This window comes from Triticum dicoccoides, chromosome 2B (genome assembly GCF_002162155.2).
Source record: "Triticum dicoccoides isolate Atlit2015 ecotype Zavitan chromosome 2B, WEW_v2.0, whole genome shotgun sequence".
NCBI lineage: Eukaryota > Viridiplantae > Streptophyta > Magnoliopsida > Poales > Poaceae > Triticum > Triticum dicoccoides.
Genome location: NC_041383.1, coordinates 79,377,412 through 79,388,263, shown reverse-complemented (window position 1 = coordinate 79,388,263; position 10,852 = coordinate 79,377,412). Strand labels below are relative to the sequence as shown.

The 10,852-nt window shown below is 49.1% G+C and overlaps 1 long non-coding RNA gene across 2 annotated transcripts; it reads left to right on the top strand.

Moving 5' to 3' along the window:
- LOC119362249 lies at positions 1 to 1,400 on the top strand. 2 transcript variants are annotated; one of them, XR_005173228.1, is made up of 4 exons: positions 1 to 411; positions 514 to 907; positions 1,003 to 1,197; positions 1,311 to 1,400. It is a non-coding gene; the product is annotated as an uncharacterized LOC119362249 (long non-coding RNA). The 2 variants fall into 2 exon arrangements; XR_005173227.1 differs by having other exon boundaries at positions 514 to 1,197.
- The last annotated feature ends 9,452 nt before the right edge of the window (positions 1,401 to 10,852 follow it).

The window sequence follows — 10,852 nt, the reverse complement described above, 5'->3', positions numbered from 1 at the left end:
AAATACTACATTTTCAGTGCTGCAGATGTGGCCATGATGTTCGGCATACGGTCTGGCAACAGAGATGTGTTCGGTCCGGATGGTAACATCAATGAGGCGGCAAGCGCGGCGGTCCTTTCTATGTGAACAGAATGCACAAGCAACCCGCCATGTCACCACTGCGCGCCATAACATACACACCGACATGATCAACTTCACAGACAAGCTGATGGCAACACTTTGCATCCAAGTGCACATGCTGTGTTGCGAGGGCTTACTCTGATTGTCCCTCTGAAAATGATAGATAACAATGCAACATCTACCGAACCTCACCCAGCTAATCCACCCAGTTCTACTCTACAAGCCATTGTACCGAACCCCAGTTTCTAGCAAAATCCATGGCGTGAGGCTTGAAATTGTCTGATTGTGAAGGTAACATATTTTTGTCAGATCATATCTTCATGGCCATCATCTACTTTCCCTAAACTATTAATCATTTTACTTTCTCTCACTTTCTATATTAATGATGTGCAGGAGAGCGCTCTTCTAATAAACATAAACCGGCTAAATGGATGAGGCAATCCGGCTCCACTTCCCGCCCTCAGGAAACCAAGGCCTCCAAAAGCCCTAGCAAGGAATCTGTAAGTGATGCTCGGATAACTGAATCAATTTGCTCTGCTGTCCAGCACTATGCACGGTGCATATCAGTTTCAGTTAAGGATATGTACGCCGACTGCCAGAAGGGTGATCCTTCAACAGTAATTTTTGTTGTCAACCGCGTCAACATACCGAAGAGGAAGTATGTATCATCAAGGAGTTATGCCACCAACCCATGGTTCGCAGGCCGGCCAGTCGTTCCAACATCAACTACTACTGTTGAACTTCTTGAATCCCACTTCCAATCGCTGTCTGCACACCACCTTGCCAGGTTTGCATATATTATCATTCTCCACTATTTAAATAAATGGCATGCTACACTGCATCACCATAAGAAATTTACTGGTTATGACTTTTTTTTCCAAGAACTGGATAGTACACAATGCTCCACAGTTCGTACGAGTTAGCGGGAAGGACATCATGGATCAGCTAGTCGGCAATGACATGCTCGATCATGAACTAGGGTGTAACATTTTGTGGCGGCAGAACCAGGTCGATCTGGAGTCAAACCACGCTTTGCCATATCTGAATCACCGTCACATACTAGAGTTTGATTTCTCGGTAAGATAAATTGTTTTCTTCTCAGCACCTAATCAAACCCAAACCAGTCATCTATATAATCAATTTGGACCAGTTACCTAATTCTAAAACTCCTCCCTCTTAATTTTTTTCAGATGCTCGCTCTATAAGGCACAAGTATTTCTGATTTTCTAGAGATTCAGAATCAATTAATTGGGGCAAACGGTCCAGCCTGCAATTGAGGCATGCTGGCTGGTAATAGTTATCCCTTCGTCATCTTGCTCGCACTCTCCCAGTTTTTATGTGTGGCTGAAACACAGCTTTTTGAACAGAAATGATGTTGAGAAACAGGTATTTGTGTTATGCACATCACCAGGCACCATGATGTTGAGAAGCTACGAATGCCTATCACCAAGGTAATAGGAATTTGAACAGACTAAACCATTTATTCGCCCTCAAATACTCTTGGAAAGCACATTCCTCACAATGTCAATCATCACATTTTCTCAGATTAACTTGGCGAAAACTAAGAAATCCATTCTGCAAGACGTGATGAAGCTTCAGGCCAACAGTTCTTTGCCAGCCGATGCAATATGGTCAGTTCATGCTCCTAGCGATGGTTTTGAAGACACCCTCTGAACGCAAGCCATTTTACGTGTCAGCCACAACACGCTTCATGTTTTTCTCCATATGAGATGACTTTTGCAACCCACCCAGCTATGTTGTACCTTCAAACAGAATACTTATTATCGTACAAGTCCCAGTACCAGGGCAACCAAGCAGACAACATCTCTGTTGTGAATATGTTTTTTGGTCGCTATCATCCTTCATCACCACTCGGTTTAACCATTTTTGGGGAACTTATCAGCATATGAGCGTACATACACACGTCCTTGTTGCTGAGGAAAAAAAATCCTTGTCTCTGTCAGACGAAACCAAGCAGGAGAACCACTCTCACCCGCCCGACCCGCCCTCGAAACGATTTTTTTTTCACCTTACAAGTGGGCAAGGCAAACGGCTGGCGACGTCGAAAGCAAACACCTGTACTAGGCCTGCAGAGTACATGTGCGTCCCAGTCGTTATCCAGGAGACGTCCGTCAAATGCTGCAACGCCCGCCGTCTGTACGTACAGCAGCCAGGCCTCCGTATGCTCCATTTTAGATTCCTGTATTGCTGTGACAGTGACGTCTGGCACAGATCACGACGCATCTACGAGTGGCAGAGATTTCGGGTCCATCTGGACCCGGGAGCCAAAACTCCACTCCCGTGCATATGCAGTCTGAATGAAAAAGACGCGGCCTCCCGATAAGTTGAAACAGATTGATTAAGATGACAGTAGGATCAGTGAGGCCAACTCTACTGCGTGACCCCATCATGTCCGGCCCCGTCCGTTTGGGGTAAAAGGAAAAAACCGACGGCCCAGCGCGCGACGGCCCGGACCCATCTTGTCCGTTTTGTGTCCGTGCCGACCCATTTCGAGCGCAAACAAGCGCCGGGTTTGGATCGCGGCGGACAGCAAACGAACGCGTCGCTCGTCCGCGTCGGGGCCGCGTGGCAGGCGGCCACCTACCTCCCACCCGCTAACATCAATGCGCATGCGCGGCCGGCCCCGCCTGTCATCTGCCTAGGCGAACGGTCGAGGTCCTTCTTAAATATGGAAGTCGTGGACCGGTCGTCGTCCACACTCCCCACTCCACCCCGCGGCCTCCTCGAAACCTGACACCCCCAAACCCTAGCCTCGAACTCGTCGTCCGCCCGCCTCGCAGCCATGGGGCTCTGGAACTACGGCCGCAAGGGGAAGCACGACCGCGAGGCTGGCTCGTCGTCAGGTCGCCGCCGCCGCGGCATGAAGAAGGAGCCCGCATCACCACCGCGTCAGGCCCCGACGCCACCCGCGTTCTCCATCGCCCCCACGGCCGCCGGCGGGCGCGACCGGCACTACATCCACGCGGATGTATGTCGCTGCTATTGGGAGATGAGGACGCCGCTCCCCTGGAGCGACGTCCACCTCCCCAACAACTGGCATTTGTCCGCCGACCGCGTGCGTGATCCTGCCGGTCCTGGTGAGCGTCCATGCGCACCGCAAGATGGTCGAGCGCCGCCACCGCCTCCTCCCGGACGACCTCTACTACGATGCCAGGTACGCCCCCGACTCGGCCATGTGGGACACGTGGCTTCAGGACGAGCACGACGTGCGGCGTGCGTCGTTCTTCCTTGGAACATCGACGGGGCCGCGGCGGCCACGTCCAGCGCGTGCTCCCGAGGTGCATGGGCGTACGTGGGTGCGCGGCCTCACGCCCACGCTGTCGCCTTCACCCTCTACGTCGCCACCACCACCTCCTCGCATGACAGCGGAGGAGGAGGCCTGTCTCATGGCGCGTGTCTTGGAGGACTCCATGAAGACGCATGATCAGCGCCAATGGGAGGGCCTCGAGGAGATAATGGCCCTCTCTGCGGCCGGCGACGTCGCCATCCCCGAGCTGGAGATGGTGGCCGAGGAGGAGGCGATGGAGGAGGAGCCGGTGGTCGCGTTCCACCCGGATCTGGTGGGCCAGCAGTGGAGCTGGTCGTGCACGGCTCCGGAGATGGCCGACACCGTGGAGGGCGTGAACTGGTGAGTATGATCACTAAGACACTAGTGAGTACAATGTGCTCCTTGAGCTGTATGCTAGAGGTTGAAGGAGGCAGGGCTAGCTCTCTTCTTCCTCTAGGTATGAGTCTAGTTCTAACAGGTTGGGAACCCTTTGCATGGATGCCCTGAGGGGTTTATATAGGCCTATCCCCCAGGGGTACAATGGTAACTTGGCCGGGTGTTGGACCCGGCTGTCAGCGCCTCTGGTCGCTGGCTTCTCCGCCGACAACTGGGGTCCGACGCCTGGTGGGCCCCTCCGACTGGTCTGGTATGGATCCGACAGGCCGCTTCCGCCGCTGGCGGGTCTGGTTGGTGGCTGATCACTGTAGCCGCGATGCTAATGACGCATGCTTGGTTGGGCAAGGCATGGCTACAGTCACGCCGCCTGGCGGGAGATCACTGTAGCCTCGCCGTGTCTTGTCTGGTTAATGGCGCTCAGGACGCGAGGAAGGATCTGGCTGCACGCTAGGAGCCGGATCCCCTTGGATCTGACTGGACGGGCTTGGCCGCCCTCCGGGTCCTCGCTGCCTGGTAGGGCCCGCCGCCTGTGAGCCATACCGACAGGCCGTCATGGGAGCAGGCCCTGCCTGGCTAGGATGACGTCGAGGGTGGGATGGCAACAGTGTCGCGCCGTGCGGTGATATCCGCCTGTACGTGGCATCGTGGCCACGCCAAACCCGGGATACGGGGGCGAAGGGCTACACTGTACCCTCACCCTGTCTTGTCCTCTTGATGAGGGGCGCAGACTCTGAGGGCGCCGGGTGGCTGCCTGCTAGAAGCCGGCCTCCCCAGAGGCCGTCCGCTAGGAGTCGGCCTATCTTGGTGCCGTCTGCTGGTGCTCGGCCGTCTTCGAGCAGCCGACCGTTGGGCCAGCCGGCCACCGGAAGGCGGTGCTTCATTCTGGAGTCTCGTGGGGCGAAGCCGGCCCAAAGTATTGAAAGACTTAGGGACTCGGGTTAGGCTATCCGTGGCCCATTACTCCGATAGTAGTCCCCGAAGCTGGTGAGGCGCCGCGGTCGACATGCCGTAAAGCCTCAGCGGCTTCCTTCCTTGCCGCGCTCTGATCGACACTCGGTCTGCCTTGTGACGCGCCGGCTGCCGGAGCCGTTTTGACAAGGCGGGCTCGTCCGCCGATTTCGAACGCCAAGGCGAGAAACAGATGGCGTGCCTGCTAAGCTTCCCTGGTCCTGCCGCCCGCCACGAGCACGCCACGCGACGCGCGCTAGCCAGGCCAGCCTGCCATCCCACGCTCTAGATGGGACGTGACAGCAGGTCGGGCCCGCCACCACCGGGCCTCGGCACGCGGCGGATCTGTTGGGGAACGTAGTAATTTCAAAAAAATTCCTACGCACACGTAAGATCATGATGATGATATAGCAACGAGAAGGGAGAGTGTTCGTCCATGTACCCTCGTAGACCGTAAGCAGAAGCGTTAGCACAACGCGGTTGACGTAGTCGTACGTCTTCACGATCCGACCGATCCAAGCACCGAACGTACGGGGCCTCTGAGTTCAGCACACATTCAGCTCGATGACGATCTCCGGCCCTCCGATCCAGCAAAGGCTCCGGAGATGAGTTCCGTCAGCACGACGGTGTGGTGACGATGATGATGTTCTACCGGCGCAGGGCTTCGCCTAAACTCCGCGACGATATGACTGAGGTGGAATATGGTGGAAGGGGGCACCGCACACGGCTAAGGAACGATCCGTAGATCAACTTGTGTGTCTTTGGGGTGCCCCCCGCCCCCGTATATAAAGGAGCCAGGGGGGAGGAGACGGCCGGCCTAGAGGGCACGCCAAGGGGGGGAGTCCTACTCCCACCGGGAGTGGGACTCCCTCTTTCCAAGTAGGAGTAGGAGAAGGGGGGGAAAGAGGAGGAAGAGGGGAAGGAAAGGGGGGGGGGCGCCGCCCCCCTTCCCTTGTCCTATTCGGACTAGGAGGGGAAGGGGCGCGCGGCCCCCTCCTGGCTCCTTCCCTCTTCTCCCTCGTGGCCCAAGTAGGCCCATTAACCCCCCGGGGGGTTCCGGTAACCTCCCGGTACTCCGGTAAAATGCCGATTTCACCCGGAACCATTCCGACGTCCAAACATAGGCTTCCAATATATCAATCTTTATGTCTCGACCATTCCGAGACTCCTCGTCATGCCCGTGATCACATCCGGGACTCCGAACAAACTTCGGTACATCAAAACGTATAAACTCATAATAAAACTGTCATCGAAACGTTAAGCGTGCGGACCCTACGGGTTCGAGAATTATGTAGACATGACCTAAAACCATTCTCGGTCAATAACCAATAGCGGGACCTGGATGCCCATATTGGTTCCTACATATTCTACGAAGATCTTTATCGGTCAAACCGCATAACAACATACGTTGTTCCCTTTGTCATCGGTATGTTACTTGCCCGAGATTTGATCGTCGGTATCCAATACCTAGTTCAATCTCGTTACCGGCAAGTCTCTTTACTTGTTCTGTAATACGTCATCTCATAACTAACTTATTAGTTATAATGCTTGCAAGGCTTAAGTGATGAGTATTACCGAGAGGGCCCAGAGATACCTCTCCGACAATCGGAGTGACAAAAACCTAATCTCGAAATACGCCAACTCAACATGTACCTTCGCAGACACCTGTAGTACTCCTTTATAATCACCCAGTTACGTTGTGACGTTTGGTAGTACCCAAAGTGTTCCTCTGGTAAACGGGAGTTGCATAATTCTCATAGTTACAGGAACATGTATAAGTCATGAAGAAAGCAATAGCAGAATACTAAACGATCAAGTGCTAAGCTAACGGGATGGGTCATCTCAATCACATCATTCTCCTAATGACGTGATCCCATTAATCAAATGACAACACATGTCTATGGTTAGGAAACATAACCATCTTTGATTAATGAGCTAGTCAAGTAGAGGCATACTAGTGACTATATGTTTGTCTATGTATTCACACATGTATCATGTTTCCGGTTAATACAATTCTAGTATGAATAATAAACATTTATCATGATATGAGGAAATAAATAATAACTTTATTATTGCCTCTAGGGCATATTTCCTTCAGTCTCCCACTTGCACTAGAGTCAATAATCTAGATTACATAGTAATGATTCTAACACCCATGGAGTCTTGGTGCTGATCATGTTTTGCTCGTGAGAGAGGCTTAGTCAACGGGTCTGCAACATTCAGATCCGTATGTATCTTGCAAATCTCTATGTCTCCCACTTGGACTTGGTCCTGAATGGAATTGAAGCGTCTCTTGATGTGCTTGGTCCTCTTGTGAAATCTGGATTCCTTTGCCAAGGCAATTGCACCAGTATTGTCACAGAAGATCTTCATTGGTCCGGATGCACTAGGTATGACACCTAGGTCGGAAATGAACTCCTTCATCCAGACTCCTTCATTCGCTGCTTCAGAAGCAGCTATGTACTCCGCTTCACATGTAGATCCCGCTACGACGCTTTGTTTAGAACTGCACCAACTTACAGCTCCACCGTTTAATATAAACACGTATCCGGTTTGCGATTTAGAATCGTCTGGATCAGTGCCAAAGCTTGCATCGACATAACCTTTTACGACTAGCTCTTTGTCACCTCCATATACGAGAAACATATCCTTAGTCCTTTTCAGGTATTTCAGGATGTTCTTGACCGCTGTCCAGTGATCCACTCCTGCATTACTTTGGTACCTTCCTGCCAAGCTTATTGCTAAGCATACGTCAGGTCTGGTACACAGCATTGCATACATGATAGAGCCTATGGCTGAAGCATAGGGAACATCTTTCATTTTATCTCTATCTTCTGCTGTGGTCGCGCATTGAGTTTGACTCAACTTCACACCTTGTAGCACAAGCAAGAATCCTTTCTTTGCCTGATCCATTTTGAACTTTTTCAAAATTTTGTCAAGGTATGTGCTTTGTGAAAGTCCTATTAAGCGTCTTGATCTATCTCTATAGATCTTGATGCCCAATATATAAGCAGCTTCACCGAGGTGTTTCATTGAAAAACTTTTATTCAAGTATCCCTTTATGCTATCCAGAAATTCTATATCATTTCCAATTAACAATATGTCATCTACATATAGAACTAGAAATGCTACAGAGCTCCCACTCACTTTCTTATAAATACAGGCTTCTCCAAAAGTCTGTATAAAACCATATGCTTTGATCACACTATCAAAGCATTTATTCCAACTCCGAGATGCTTGCACCAGTGCATAAATGGAACGCTGGAGCTTGCACACTTTGTTAGCACCTTTTGGATCAACAAAACCTTCCGGCTGCATCATATACAACTCTTCTTCTAGAAATCCAATCAAGAATGCAGTCTTGACATCCATTTGCCAAATTTCATAATCATGAAATGCAGCAATAGCTAACATGATTCGGACAGACTTAAGCATCGCTACTTGTGAGAAAGTCTCATCGTAGTCAACCCCTTGAACTTGTCGAAAACCTTTCGCAACAAGTCGAGCTTTATAGACAGTAACATTATCATCAACGTCAGTCTTCTTCTTAAAAATCCATTTATTCTCAATAGCTTGCCGATCATCGGGCAAGTCAACTAAAGTCCATACTTTGTTTTCATACATGGATCCCATCTCAGATTTCATGGCCTCAAGACATTTTGCGGAATCTGGGCTCATCATCGCTTCCTCATAGTTCGTAGGTTCATCATGGTCAAGTAACATGTCTTCCAGAATAGGATTACCGTACCACTCTGGTGCGGATCTTACTCTGGTAGACCTACGAGGTTCTGTAGAAACTTGATCTGAAGTTTCATGATCAATATCATTAGCTTCCTCACTGATTGGTGTAGTTGTCACAGGAACCGGTTCTTGTGATGAACTACTTTCCAATAAGGGAGTAGATACAGTTATCTCGTCAAGTTCTACTTTCCTCCCACTCACTTCTTTCGAGAGAAACTCCTTCTCTAGAAAGGATCCGAATTTAGCAATGAAAATCTTGCCCTCAGATCTGTGATAGAAGGTGTACCCAATAGTCTCCTTTGGGTATCCTATGAAGACATATTTCTCCGATTTGGGTTCGAGCTTATCTGGTTGAAGTATCTTCACATAAGCATCGCAGCCCCAAACTTTAAGAAACGACAACTTTGGTTTCTTGCCAAACCACAGTTCATAAGGTGTCGTCTCAACGGATTTTGATGGTGCCCTATTTAACGTGAATGCGACCGTCTCTAAAGCATAACCCCAAAACGATAGCGGTAAATCAGTAAGAGACATCATAGATCGCACCATATCAAGTAATGTACGATTACGACGTTCGGACACACCATTTCGTTGTGGTGTTCCAGGTGGCGTGAGTTGCGAGACTATCCCGCATTATTTCAAGTGTAGACCAAACTCGTAACTCAAATATTCTCCTCCACAATCAGATCGTAGAAACTTTATTTTCTTGTTACGATGATTTTCCACTTCACTCTAAAATTCCTTGAACTTTTCAAATGTTTCAGACTTGTGTTTCATTAAGTAGATATACCCATATCTTCTTAAATCATCTGTGAAGGTGAGAAAATAACGATATCCGCCACGAGCCTCAACATTCATTGGACCACATACATCTGTATGTATGATCTCCAACAAATCTGTTGCTCTCTCCATAGTACCGGAGAACGGCGTTTTAGTCATCTTGCCCATAAGATACGGTTCGCAAGTACCAAGTGATTCATAATCAAGTGATTCCAAAAGCCCATCAGTATGGAGTTTCTTCATGCGTTTTACACCGATATGACCTAAACGGCAGTGCCACAAATAAGTTGCACTATCATTATCAACTCTGCATCTTTTGGTTTCAACACTATGAATATGTGTATCACTACTATCGAGATTCAATAAAAATAGACCACTCTTCAAGGGTGCATGACCATAAAAGATATTACTCATATAAATAGAACAACCATTATTCTCTGATTTAAATGAATAATCGTCTCGCATCACACAAGATCCAGATATAATGTTCATGCTCAACGCTGGCACCAAATAACAATTATTTAGGTCTAATACTAATCCCGATGGTAGATGTAGAGGTAGCGTGCCGATCGCGATCACATCGATTTTGGAACCGTTTCCCACGCGCATCGTCACCTCGTCCTTAGCTAATCTTCGCTTAATCCGTAGTCCCTGTTTCGAGTTGCAAATATTAGCAACAGAACCAGTATCAAATACCCAGGTGCTACTGCGAGCATTAGTAAGGTACACATCAATAACATGTATATCATATATATACCTTTGTTTACTTTGCCATCCTTCTTATCCGCCAAATACTTGGGGCAGTTCCGCTTCCAGTGTCCAGTCGGCTTGCAGTAGAAGCACTCAGTTTCAGGCTTAGGTCCAGACTTGGGTTTCTTCTCTTGAGCAGCAACTTGCTTGCCGTTCTTTTTGAAGTTCCCCTTCTTCTTCCCTTTGCCCTTCTTCTTGAAACTAGTGGTTTTGTTAACCATCAACACTTGATGCTCCTTCTTGATTTCTACCTCCGCGGCTTTCAGCATCGCGAAGAGCTCGGGAATAGTCTTGTTCATCCCTTGCATATTATAGTTCATTACGAAGCTCTTGTAGCTTGGTGGCAGTGATTGGAGAATTCTGTCAATGACACTATCATCAGGAAGATTAACTCCCAGTTGAATCAAGTGATTATTATACCCAGACATTTTGAGTATGTGTTCACTGACAGAACTATTCTCCTCCATCTTGCAGCTATAGAACTTATTGGAGACTTCATATCTCTCAATCCGATCATTTGCTTGAAATATTAACTTCAACTCCTGGAACATCTCATATGCTCCATGACGTTCAAAACGTCGTTCAAGGCCCGGTTCTAAGCCGTAAAGCATGGCACACTGAACTATAGAGTAGTCATCAGCTTTGCTCTGCCAGACGTTCTTAACGTCGTCAGTTGCATCAGCAGCAGGCCTGGCACCCAGTGGTGCTTCCAGGATGTAACTTTTCTGTGCAGCAATGAGGATAATCCTCAGGTTACGGACCCAGTCCGTGTAATTGCTACCATCATCTTTCAACTTTGCTTTCTCAAGGAACGCATTAAAATTCAAC